Source organism: Amia ocellicauda (genome assembly GCF_036373705.1).
Source record: "Amia ocellicauda isolate fAmiCal2 chromosome 11 unlocalized genomic scaffold, fAmiCal2.hap1 SUPER_11_unloc_3, whole genome shotgun sequence".
Lineage (NCBI taxonomy): Eukaryota > Metazoa > Chordata > Actinopteri > Amiiformes > Amiidae > Amia > Amia ocellicauda.
The window spans coordinates 680,097-691,573 of record NW_027102661.1 but is presented as its reverse complement, the minus strand read 5'-3'; the positions used below and the strand labels follow the sequence as shown (position 1 = coordinate 691,573).

At 43.7% G+C, this 11,477-nt stretch overlaps 3 non-coding genes across 3 annotated transcripts; all 3 read left to right on the top strand.

The window, feature by feature from the left end:
• The first annotated feature begins 5,544 nt into the window (after positions 1-5,544).
• trnav-aac (transfer RNA valine (anticodon AAC)) lies at positions 5,545-5,617 on the top strand. Its single transcript has one exon. It is a non-coding gene; the product is annotated as a tRNA-Val (tRNA).
• A 581-nt stretch (positions 5,618-6,198) lies between these two features.
• Positions 6,199-6,271, top strand: trnav-cac (transfer RNA valine (anticodon CAC)). The gene has a single exon. It is a non-coding gene; the product is annotated as a tRNA-Val (tRNA).
• Positions 6,272-7,486: 1,215 nt separating this feature from the next.
• Positions 7,487-7,559, top strand: trnav-cac (transfer RNA valine (anticodon CAC)). The gene has a single exon. It is a non-coding gene; the product is annotated as a tRNA-Val (tRNA).
• Positions 7,560-11,477: the final 3,918 nt, after the last annotated feature.

Here is an 11,477-nt window from a genome sequence, read left to right as displayed (position 1 = left end):
TTTTCAAAGTCAGGTTGAAAAGGTCTGGATGGAACCTGCACACCATCGATGTACAACGCTACAAATTCCGCGTTATAATGTTTAAAGATAAAGGGGTTCTTGTTGTAAACCCCGGTAAATGCATCATTATCCACGAGACCTATAATAACCTGTTTTGGGAGCTGTCCTAGAAACAGATTTTCCTGGTTCATCACCCGTGTCCCTGCGGGGATACTGTGGACTTTCATATAGACTCTTTCGATCGGGTACTTGGCGTTTGCCGTCATTAACGCCTGCGCGTGTCCTAGTTTAACCGCCGGGGAGACGGACACTTTTTTCACAAACAGCGAGGCCGATAATATGGTCAGTTTATATTTTTCAGTATCAGGGGTCATCAGACAAAAAGCACTTTTACTACGGATCATTTTAATTTTAATGTCTACCCCGTTGAGCATGAGTTTTTCTTGGAAAAATATGTCTGCATGGATATGCCCCATTAGCTCAAAGGTCCTCCCTTCTGTTGAAAATGCCGTTCTTTTTTGCAAACCCTTATTGAGTCCCTCCGGATCCTTGTCGTCCATAGCTTCCGGGATGTCTTTGAAGAAAAGGCCGGGGTTGAACTGTTTGCTTAGGGTCTCCTCACTATAATTAAGGATACACTCCATCATGGCTCTATAGGGGTAAGTATTGCTGCTTTGACTAATGAGCCGATCTCCCAGGGTCACATCCACCTGTGAAAACATGGTGGCCACCGGGTAATTGATGACCCCAGCGTTGGTCGTCTTCTCGATTGCATCGCCATCCTCATCAGTCACTTTACAGTTCATTAAAATAAATGTGTTATTCAAATCAATATAATCCTCGCCATTGCCAGCCATAAAAAACTCCAGAGGGGCCGTGTCTGAAATTGCAGAAAGAGGGGGAATCTCTACATATATGATCTTATCTATACTCGTTTGAGTGTATGGAACTGTAAACAGATCCAGTTCTGATTTGACGCATTCTTCCGATAGACTGTGGACAAAAGACATGTTTAAAAGATGTATCCTGAGGCTCTATTTTTCTTTCTTTTAGACTTTCTTTTTGCAGGTTTTTTCTTGTGCTGCTTCCTTCTCCGAGTGTTTCCACGATATGTTGGAGAATGAGAGATTCTTCGTTTTTTGTTAGCCACGGATCTTCGTCGCCCTGGTGGACACATGCTGTTTCTTCTTTTACCCCCCCTCCTCGCCATTACCATGAGACCCGAACCCTCCTGATGCTCATGGCTAGCTGCCCGGTTCATAACATTGGTGAACACGTCACTAACAATATTTTTAGCCGCTGATTTCAAGTGGGGTCTGGCTATAGCAAAGCCTCTCTTAAGCAGGGGTACGGCCATTCTAAAGAGACCACGAAAGAGTCCTCCTAGACCGGCGCCATACATTGTGGGGGCTCCTACAAAACCGGGCAAGCCGTTCCATCTTGCATCTTGTAATAATCCACATAGGCGCTAGGATCTACATAACCCCTCGAGGTAGCCATTTTAATAATGTACACACTGTTTCAGGGGTCGAAAATGTAGTTTGACATTAACTTTACCGAAGCGGAAGGGTACGTTGATATTCTGATCCGATTTTACTTCGATCGTGATGTTGTCAAATTGGGTCTTTGAGACTGGTACGTAGTGTGGTTTGTCATAAGTAATTGTGACCATGTCATTGCTTTTACCTTTAATAAGTACATTTCTCAAAAGGGGGACATAACTATCCCCGACCCTCTGGTGGGTTATGATATCCGTATACACATAAAGAGTGTAAAAGCCGCCCCACCACTTCTGAGAACCTGCTCTCTGTGTCAGAATAGAACCCAAATATACGCCCCAGTTGGCCGCTGGTTTGAATGCTAATACCTGGTTTTGACACCTTGTACACTCTGTTTTTAATAGGGTTGTAATATAGCTTGATGTTGGGGGTGCCTTCTGAGAACTGTTTATGCATCTCATCTAATATTTTATCCACATTGTCATAATAACCTCCTTGTATCGTGAATATCCATTGATTTTAACATCATCAAAAATGGCGAAGGTGGCATCCTTATCTTGTAAAACAGCCCAAGTGTAAGGATACTGTATTTCCGCCAACCCCACTTCCCACGACCCCCTTAGATCTATAGATTTTCCAAATTGTACCGTGTAACTGGATATTTCATTTTTAGGGTATATATCGAGAGAGGCGTTACTGGGTAGAGTCATGTAGAAGCCTCCTGATTCCATCTTGAGTACCGAAAGTAATGCCCCCAACACACCCACGGGCATGTTGTTATAAGGATTGAATATCGCAAACCTGTTGTTCCGGGACCCAACTATTGAACTTTTCAGGCCATCCAAGCCATTTCACCAACACGTATTTTTTCCGGTTCTGGGTTTTTTCAGCTAATATCTTTTCAACTCTGTATACACTGTCTTTACCCACAATCATTTTTTGTAACTCGGCTAACCTTTGGCAAAAGAACTCCTTAGCTTTGAAACGCGAACCACATCACCGATGTTGAACTTATAAGTAGTTTTTCCCTTCTTAATAAATGGTCCGTATAATTCTTTATAGACCTTAAAAGAATTACTTTGATCAACATCTATAGGCTTCATTTTAATACTGGTGTGATACCCTTGGTTGTAAGCATCGATAAAATCCTGAACTTTATCAAAATACTTGAACGTGTTGACCGCTGTAAAATATCTCCAGATTTTGGTCTTCATGGTGCGGTTAAACCTCTCCACTACCAATGCCTTAAGCTCATTACCGGTGGTGAAATGATGTATTTTGTGTCTCTTCAGTAGATTCTGAAATTCTCTGTTGAGAAACTCTTTTCCTTTATCAGTCTGCAGTTTTTTAGGACATCGACCCTGGGACAATATATCCTCAAAGGCCCTTGTCACCGCCCGACCTGTTTTTTTATGTAGAATGCGAGCCCAGGCATATTTTGATAACACATCGATACACATCAACATCAATTTGTGACCATTGTTATGTTTTGATAAATTTGACATATCGACTAGATCCATTTGCCATTGTGAGTCTATGTCAGTTGCATATACGCGGTTTCTTTTAAAGTTAATCCTGAGAGGTTTATGTAAGGTATAGGCGTCTTGTTCCCGTAACCATTCTGAAACAACCACATCATTAACCTTCACTCCGGCCTCAGCGAGTCCTCTTTGAAAACCCTTCTTACCCGCCAAACCCCCAATCTTGGCTGGGTTGTAGTATAGTTCCTGCATTTGGGGAGCTTGCCGAGTCATTCTGTCAAATAACCAAACAGACCCACACTATGCGCAAAGTTTTTATACAAGGTTTTTTATTCAACTTCAGGAGAGCAGATACCCCTTTTTAGACATTTGAGAAAAGTATAACATACACAACAATTTTTTCTACGGTCCAGACAAAAAGAAATCAGATGATTGGTTACTTGATCTATATCAACAAATATACCTGTTTCTTTATCTTGTAGGCACACACCTCAGTTACATATGTAAATAAAACAACAATATGACCTATTTTAAAAGTAAACAGAGGTGTATTAAACATGCTCAGCAAAAGGTCATACAGATGTTGATGAAATGGCCTAATATCATTCTTGGCCCCCTTGAGCGCTTCATCCCAGTGTTCGTACCCCCCGGTCTTTGTTACAGCAGCCATTCACTTTTCCAGGTTTGAAAGTTGATCCTCATCGATGGTTAAATCTGTAGAGAAAAGGCTCGCGTTGGCTACTTTTCGGTCAAGCACATGGTGTAATAGCGCTCTCAGGTTAGCTGCAGAGTGTTGATGACAGAACCAGTTGCAGAAGCAGTCCAGAACATTCCCCATGTTCAAAGTCCCTTAGTTCAGGTCAGAGTCTGAATCAGTGGCGTAGATGTCGAATTCCTCGTCGCTGCCCCCAGCTTTAACTTCTTTATGGAAGAAATAAGCTTTTAGCTTGCCAGCGGTTTTTCTACTCGGCTCATCCAGGTCATTGACCAGCTGCCCAAGTTTCTCTATTATAAACGGCTCCTTTTTCAGCTCCAGCAAAATCTCATCTATGATTTTCTGGACTTGTCCCGCAGTGACATGTATGTGGGAGTAAGACAGCGCCTTGATTAGTGCCGGTTTCAGCCACGGTTTGTTCAGTCTTCTGTAAAACACGTTGAAATAGAACAGGAAATAGTAACGGTCTGGTTCAAACAAACAACTGTGTCTCAACTGACTGGGGTGATTCACTTCACACCCCCGACAGACTTCTTTCAAAGCTCTGTCGTTGAGAGCACTCAGAATATACACCAGGGTGCTTTTAACCACTCTGCTTACTTGGTCACATACCCCGGGCATAAATCCTGCGTCTTCATCACGCCCCTGGGACAGTCCGATGCTCATTGGGTCGCCTGGTGGTTTGTGGGGTGTTTCTACATCCATTGGACTGACCCCCTCCTGAGACGCACAGACGGTAGACAGTTCGGCAAAATCGAGGCCCTCCATGAGCTCCAGAGGCTGGGGATCCCCGAGACTCATTTGGACATCCATCGCACCGCATGTTGTTTCGTCCTGAGGGACCGGGGTCTGAGGTCTTGGAGGGTAACCGCAGTCAGAGGGTTCCAGAGTGTATACAAAATCTGGGGAATAGAACCAGGGGTGATCCCGGGTTTGAAGAGGCCTGTAGAGCCTGTCGACGTCCGCAGCTTTCGGGTAAGACATTCTCTTTAATTTTAAACCATGAATGAATTGTTGCGCCTTTTATCCTATCTCTTCACTACGTCACGACACACCGCCCTCTTAGAAGAGAGTAGCCCCTGAGCCGTCAGACCCCCCTCCAAAACCCCACACGTCGTCGGTTTTATCATCGTCGTCGTCATTCAAGGGGGATATATAATCCATAATCCAGCATATTCTCCTTCTAACCAAATCCAGTTGCGAACATTTGGTCAAGATGTCAAAACCATCATTTATACAGTTTATGACCTCTTTCAAGAACGGCCAGTCCACGGCGTCAAACATAATTTCTGTAACCTGTTTTTCTGGATCCTCCACACCCCCTTCAATAGGGTTTGTAATCAGGGTACTGCTAAACAAAACCTTACGATCTGTAGTTTGAGATAGACTCTTCACCACTCTACCGTAGTTCTGCAAGCTTTCCCATTCACACCTTTCAAAACCCTGAGTCGGAGACTCCATTTCGCATTCTCTTGGACCCTCTTGCAAGCCTTCTAGAGTCTTATCCACAAGCCCCAGATCTCTCCAGGCCATCACCTTCAACCAGTCCTCATAAGAGTATTCAATTACCGTCTCAAAAGGTTCCAACGTACCCTCCTTCTCTCCCAAAGCAAAAAGCTCCACTCCAACACAGCTGGGATCCCTTTTAAAGCGCAGGGCGACCTGCCTTTGAAAGAGTTTCCAAAGTGTCCTGATGTGCCCTTTAGCAATGCCAAACAGGTCTGTGAAAATGGCATCCTTTCGCGGCACTTCAGACGCCATCTCACAGTCTAGCCGACCTGAAATGCGTGAGCCCGTTTTACGAGCAGGCTTCAACGGTAACCGTTTGAAGCAAGACGTTGCGGTGTCAGTTTCCGTAGTGTAGCGGTTATCACGTTCGCCTAACACGCGAAAGGTCCCCGGTTCGAAACCGGGCGGAAACAGCCTGCTGTGGGCCGGTCCGTTTCATCCTGTTTGCCCTCGTGGTTCCCCGGAGGCGGTGGGTAGCTTTTCTTCATTGGAGTGCCCGAAATCGGTGCTCTCAGAGCGTCCGTCCGTCGACAGGTTGAAATTGTAAACGCTGGTGTAGCCACTTTTAATTAAAATCTGATGATGATGATGATGATGATGTTGTTGTTGTTGTTGTTCCTGTTGTTGTTCTTGTTGTCATCGTGGTCGCCGTCATTATTATTGTTAAAGTAAAGCAGTAGTTAGATTTGTTGCTACCGTAAGGTGCAGAAGGCACAATAGCTCTGTGATTGTCTGATGGTGGCACAAGACGAGCAGCAGCTGTTTGAACAAGCCATTGAGCATCACCTTGTTGGGGTAAGTGTAAGTCTTGTCATTGCTCAGGGCGTTCTTCCTTTGAAAGAGTTTCCAAAGTGTCCTGATGTGCCCTTGAGCAATGCAATATAGGTCAGTGAAAATAGAAACCTTTATCTCACAGGCTGGCCCACGGGAAACGCCTGTGTGCGTTTTACCAGCCGGCTTCGATAGGAGTTATTCGAAATACCAGGACGGGTTGGTTTCCGTAGTGTAGTGGCTATCACGTTTGCCTCACACGCGAAAGGTCCCCGGTTCGAAACCGGGTGGAAACAACCCGTGGTGCACGTGTGCCAGTGCCGTGTTACCCGTCCCCCATCTCTCTGCCCCAAGGGTGGCTGTCATTTTCTCTTCCTCGGAGTGGCAAGAAATCCTGACCTTGAGAACAAACGATGTATGAAGGGTAGCTTTGCGAGGCGCTGGAACTGACACTTTTAAAATCGATACATGTTGTTGCTGTTACAATACGACCGTAGCAGGATCGGCGACATTGCTGTTACTCTTATGTAGTTGAAGGCGCAAAATAGCTCTGATAGTCTGGTGGTGACGGAAGACCACCAGCCGTTTGAACAAGCCATTCAGCATCACCTTGTTGGGCTAAGTGCAGGCACTGTCTGATCGCAGGGCGTCCTGCCTTTGAAAGAGTTTCCGAAGTATCCCGAAATCGGTGCACTCAGAGCATCCGTCCGTCGACAGGATGAAATTGTAAACGCTGGTGTAGCCACTTTTAATTAAAATCTGATGATGATGATGATGATGATGTTGTTGTTCTTGTTGTTGTTCTTGTTGTTCTTGTTGTCGTCGTGGTCGCCGTCATTATTATTGTTAAAGTAAAGCAGTAGTTAGATTTGTTGCTACCGTAAGGTGTAGAAGGCACAATAGCTCTGATAGTCTGGTGGTGAAGGAAGACCACCAGCCGTTTGAACAAGCCATTCAGCATCACCTTGTTGGGCTAAGTGCACGCACTGTCTGATCGCAGGGCGTCCTGCCTTTGAAAGAGTTTCCGAAGTATCCCGAAATCGGTGCACTCAGAGCGTCCGTCCGTCGACAGGTTGAAATTGTAAACGCTGGTGTAGCCACTTTTAATAAAAATCTGATGATGATGTTATTGTTCTTGTTGTTGTTGTTGTTGTTCTTGTTTTTCTTTTTGTCGTCGAGGTCGCCGTCATTATTATTGTTAAAGTAAAGCTACCGTAAGGTGTAGAAGGCACAATAGCTCTGTGATTGTCTGATGGTGGCACAAGACGAGCAGCAGCTGTTTGAACAAGCCAGTGAGCATCACCTTGTTGGGGTAAGTGTAAGTCTTGTCATAGCTCAGGGCGTTCTTCCTTTGAAAGAGTTTCCAAAGTGTCCTGATGTGTCCTTGAGCAATGCAAAATAGGTCAGTGAAAATAGAAACCTTTATCTCACAGGCTGGCCCACGGGAAACGCCTGTGCGCGTTTTACCAGCCGGCTTCGATGGGAGCCATTCGAAACACCACGACAGGTCGGTTTCCGTAGTGTAGTGGCTATCACGTTCGCCTCACACGCGAAAGGTCCCTGGTTCGAAACCGGGCGGAAACAACCCGCGGTGCACGCGTGATAGTGCTTTGTTATCTGTCCCTGTAACGCGGCCGGCCATCGTTTTCTCTTCCTCGGAGTGTCAAGAAATCCTGACCTTGAGAACAAACGATCACAGAAGGGTAGCTTTGCGAGGCGCTGGAACTGACAGTTTTAAAATCGATACATGTTGTTGCTGTTACAATACGACCGTAGCAGGATCGGCGACATTGCTGTTACTCTTATGAGTAGATAGTAGGGTTTTATGGGCGCGGCCTATTTTGTTATGACGTATGCCCTAAGCTTATTAATATTCCTACGTCATAATTGGGGGGCGTGATTTTAGGTAGAGTTATTTCCTTAATTATTCCTACGTCATATCCGTCAGAAAGTGTACACCCATAAAACCCTGAACAACAAGGCCGCCCATAACCTGTTGTTCTTGTTGTTCTTGTTGGTCAACTGTAGAGTGTGAATGGGTCGGCTCTTCCTGTAGTGTTTGGGGGTCTTTTTTAAATATACATGTAATGGTTTAGTAAATCTAAACCGTTATAAGATCAACAAGTTCTGTTGTCTGTAATGGTCCCAGGTCTTAACAATGCCAGTTTTGAATAGTGCGTTTATCATATTCACACTGTCTCTGTCTGTCTCTCTCTCTCTCTCGCCCAATCATTTTATAAGATCAACAAGTTCTGTTGTCTGTTATGATCCCAGGTCCTAACAATGCCTGTTTTGCATAGGGTACTTATGTTATCCACACTGTATCTGGCTCTGTCTCTCCCCTCAAATTTAATTAAAAATAAAATTAAAAAAGAGGGTGTGTGTGTGGGTGTTTGTGTGTATAGGTTAATTGTTTTTGTAAAAAAAAAAAAAAAAAGCTGTGGTTATATTTTATCTCTCACATAATGTGTTCAGTCGTTTTACTTAAATACATTCTAGGGTCTTAAAGCTCATAAGAGTTAGACTTAAGATAAGGATATGCTTTTAAGGTATTTTAGCAGTCTCAATCCCTGATGATAAGGAATCGTTTAAAAAATAAAAACAACTGATCACTCAATGCTAAATAGATCACAACACTCAAGGCTAAATCACTCACACCATGGGTGGCGGGGGTGGGCTCAGACAACAGTACGTATGGCATGTGGTATCAAAACATTCAGAATACTTTTAACCTATATAATTTATAAGCTTTGTAAAATAAACCCAAATATCTCTTTTGCGGGGATAAACGCTGTTCTGAGTAGTTTGTGACTTGTTTAATACCAAACAAAGCATCGCTATTAAAAAAAAAAAAAAAATCACTGTAAAAGCGCTAGTTATTTTAGATCTTTATAGTTATTTTCTTGGCTCAGGTTGTTTTTTAGCGCTTATAAAGGCCTGAAATATTCTTAGTGGTTTGTTGACTATAGGTCTTGATGCACAAAGGCCAGACCAGAACAATGCCTTACACGCAGATCCGGCATGTGGCCATCAGTATAAGTATGAAGGTCTGGTCTTCAGCTCGACAGACTCTTACTGACCTTTCGATTTAAGACTAAAGATCAACAATGTCCGGAAACAACATCAGCGACTTCGATTTAAATGAGTTTTTAGGCAAGTCTTCAGATTATTTTCATTGACTCAGAGCGTGTTGTGTGCATGTATTGTAAATAAGGCTATAACATCTGTTTTAAGTTCTGTAAAATTATTTTTCAGCCAGTCAACAGGAGTTAATTCCCAACGCTGAGGAGATCATCTGGAACAACGACGGTAAGATTTTTGTGTTTGCGCTCATGGGTTCTTATGTATGGGTGTGTGTGGTTTTGAAGCGGCTCATTAGAGTTATGAAAACGTTTTAATATATATTAATGCCGGTCTCTTTAATTACACAGAAACTATCGAAAGGCCTGTGATTAATGTCTCCGAGGATCGACCAAGAGAAGTGGTTGTCCCTAGACAGACTGTCTGCCGACCGGGTAAGAACTAAATCCCTGTTTGTTTGTATAACGTTTCTGTAAGATGTTTGAGTCCAGTTTTGTTAATTTTAAAAAATTATCCTGTCTAACAGTATTAAGAAACGTGGTTCGAGACAACGAAAGGCCTTCCACATCGAGGGCTTGTTTCGTTTTACCTTCGAGAACCGTAACCTTTCAAGAATCTGAAAGGCCGTCAGCCCCGGTATCTGATAGCTGTGAGTATATGTCTGCAGCCTGTAAGAGGTTAAAGCTTTTTATAAAGCGGTGTGGTTAAAGGTTAAACATGTCTCTTACCTTCACAGTGGTGCAAAAAGCTAAACCAGCCGAAAAAAATAAGAAACGATTATTCTGTGGAGGTAAGTAAGATCTTTCAAACTTTAATGTTTTTAAAAGGGCTTTGTTTGCCCGTTGAGGGCTAATATTTAAGCGATGGGTGACCGTTTCCTGTAGGGCGGGGGGTTCTGGGAAAGATCTTTAGAAGTCCGGACAGGTCTAGGCTTGTTTCTGGGGAACGTGTTTAGAAATGACCGATTGCCGTACCGTCTGGTTAGGAAGTAAAGCCGTCCGAAAGGGTTTAGTAAGTTGTTTGGCTTATCTCCCGCTATTATACTTCTGTTTTAAAGTGGTTGTAGGAAAAGGCTTGAAGGTGTTCATTGTATTTAATATTTAAACAGATCGTGAAAACGTTTGTGAAACAGGAAGTCCCGGGATCAGGAATCGTTTACACTTGGAAGGTTCGTTTAAAAATGAAATGTTGTTGTGTGTGTGTGTGTTTTATTAACAATATTACAGTTTTTAAAGAAACATTTAAGAAACAGTTTATTTACAGCGGCTTCTCTGTTTTACATTTATTATCAAGTCCTAATAAATATATTGTCTGTAAATAATATTGCGTTGTAGTGAATGTCTAAGGCTATTTTCAAAGGTCTAAAAAAGCTAAAGGTTTTGAATGTCCTGGACATGTTGTTTTAAGTTTGATTTCTGTCGCCGTTTAAAGATGTAAATGTAATGTATATTTTTATTCTTCCCAAGACTCTTGGGATAGTCATTCTGTGGATGAGCTATTGAGAACAATTACCCCGTCTAAGTGGGATCAAACATCTTCCCCGGTGAGATCACCGAGAGGATCCCCCACGGTGGTCTTGGAGACCCCCCAACATCTACTCAGGCCACAGCCTTCTGGGGGTAATTCAACACCCCAGATTCAGCCCGCCGCATTGTCGGGCGGAACAAATACAGGCATCCAACAACCTCATGGGTCGCCGTCAGTCAGGGCTGACACACCACCCAACGACGGCCTGGTTTCAACATCGTTCCCCCAGACCCATTTCTTGGCTACAGAAACGCGGAACAGTACCCCGCGCTTGGCCAGGGTGTCACCGCAAAGGCCTTCTTGGTCTCCGTCCATGAGTATACGCTCGCTCCCTGCCTCCTTCGACCGAGATTTACCGGAGCGACCATCCTTTGAAGCTGAGCCAGGCCACCAGCCCCCGGAGCTACTTCCTGAAGGTCGGCATGAGTTGCTACATACTTTGTTACAAAATCAAAGACTTGTGTTAGTGGGGCAAAACCTGGTGATAGAGAGCCAAAACACCCTTATTAATACCCTTACTAACGAATTGTACCGTATTTAATGTTTTAATAGACACAAAACGCCTTACTATTGTGGGTTGTTGGAAAAATAAAAAATAAATTAAAAAATGTCCTGACTTGGTAAAAGAACTCACAAACTAAAGGATTATGAACAAGCTAGGGCCCCAAAAAGACCTTCCCGAGAGAACATCCCCGGCCCTGTTGTGAACTCCTCTGATGTCCCAATGAACCTGGAACTATTACAAATGATAAATGATTTAAATAACCCCCAATTACCACTGATAGAATGTGAATTAACAGACTTACCGGTGAACCCCGACCTGTTACAGATGGTCAATGATCTAAATAACCACCTCCCACCGGTAGCGCTTATAGAGGTTCACCCCCTAGTTCA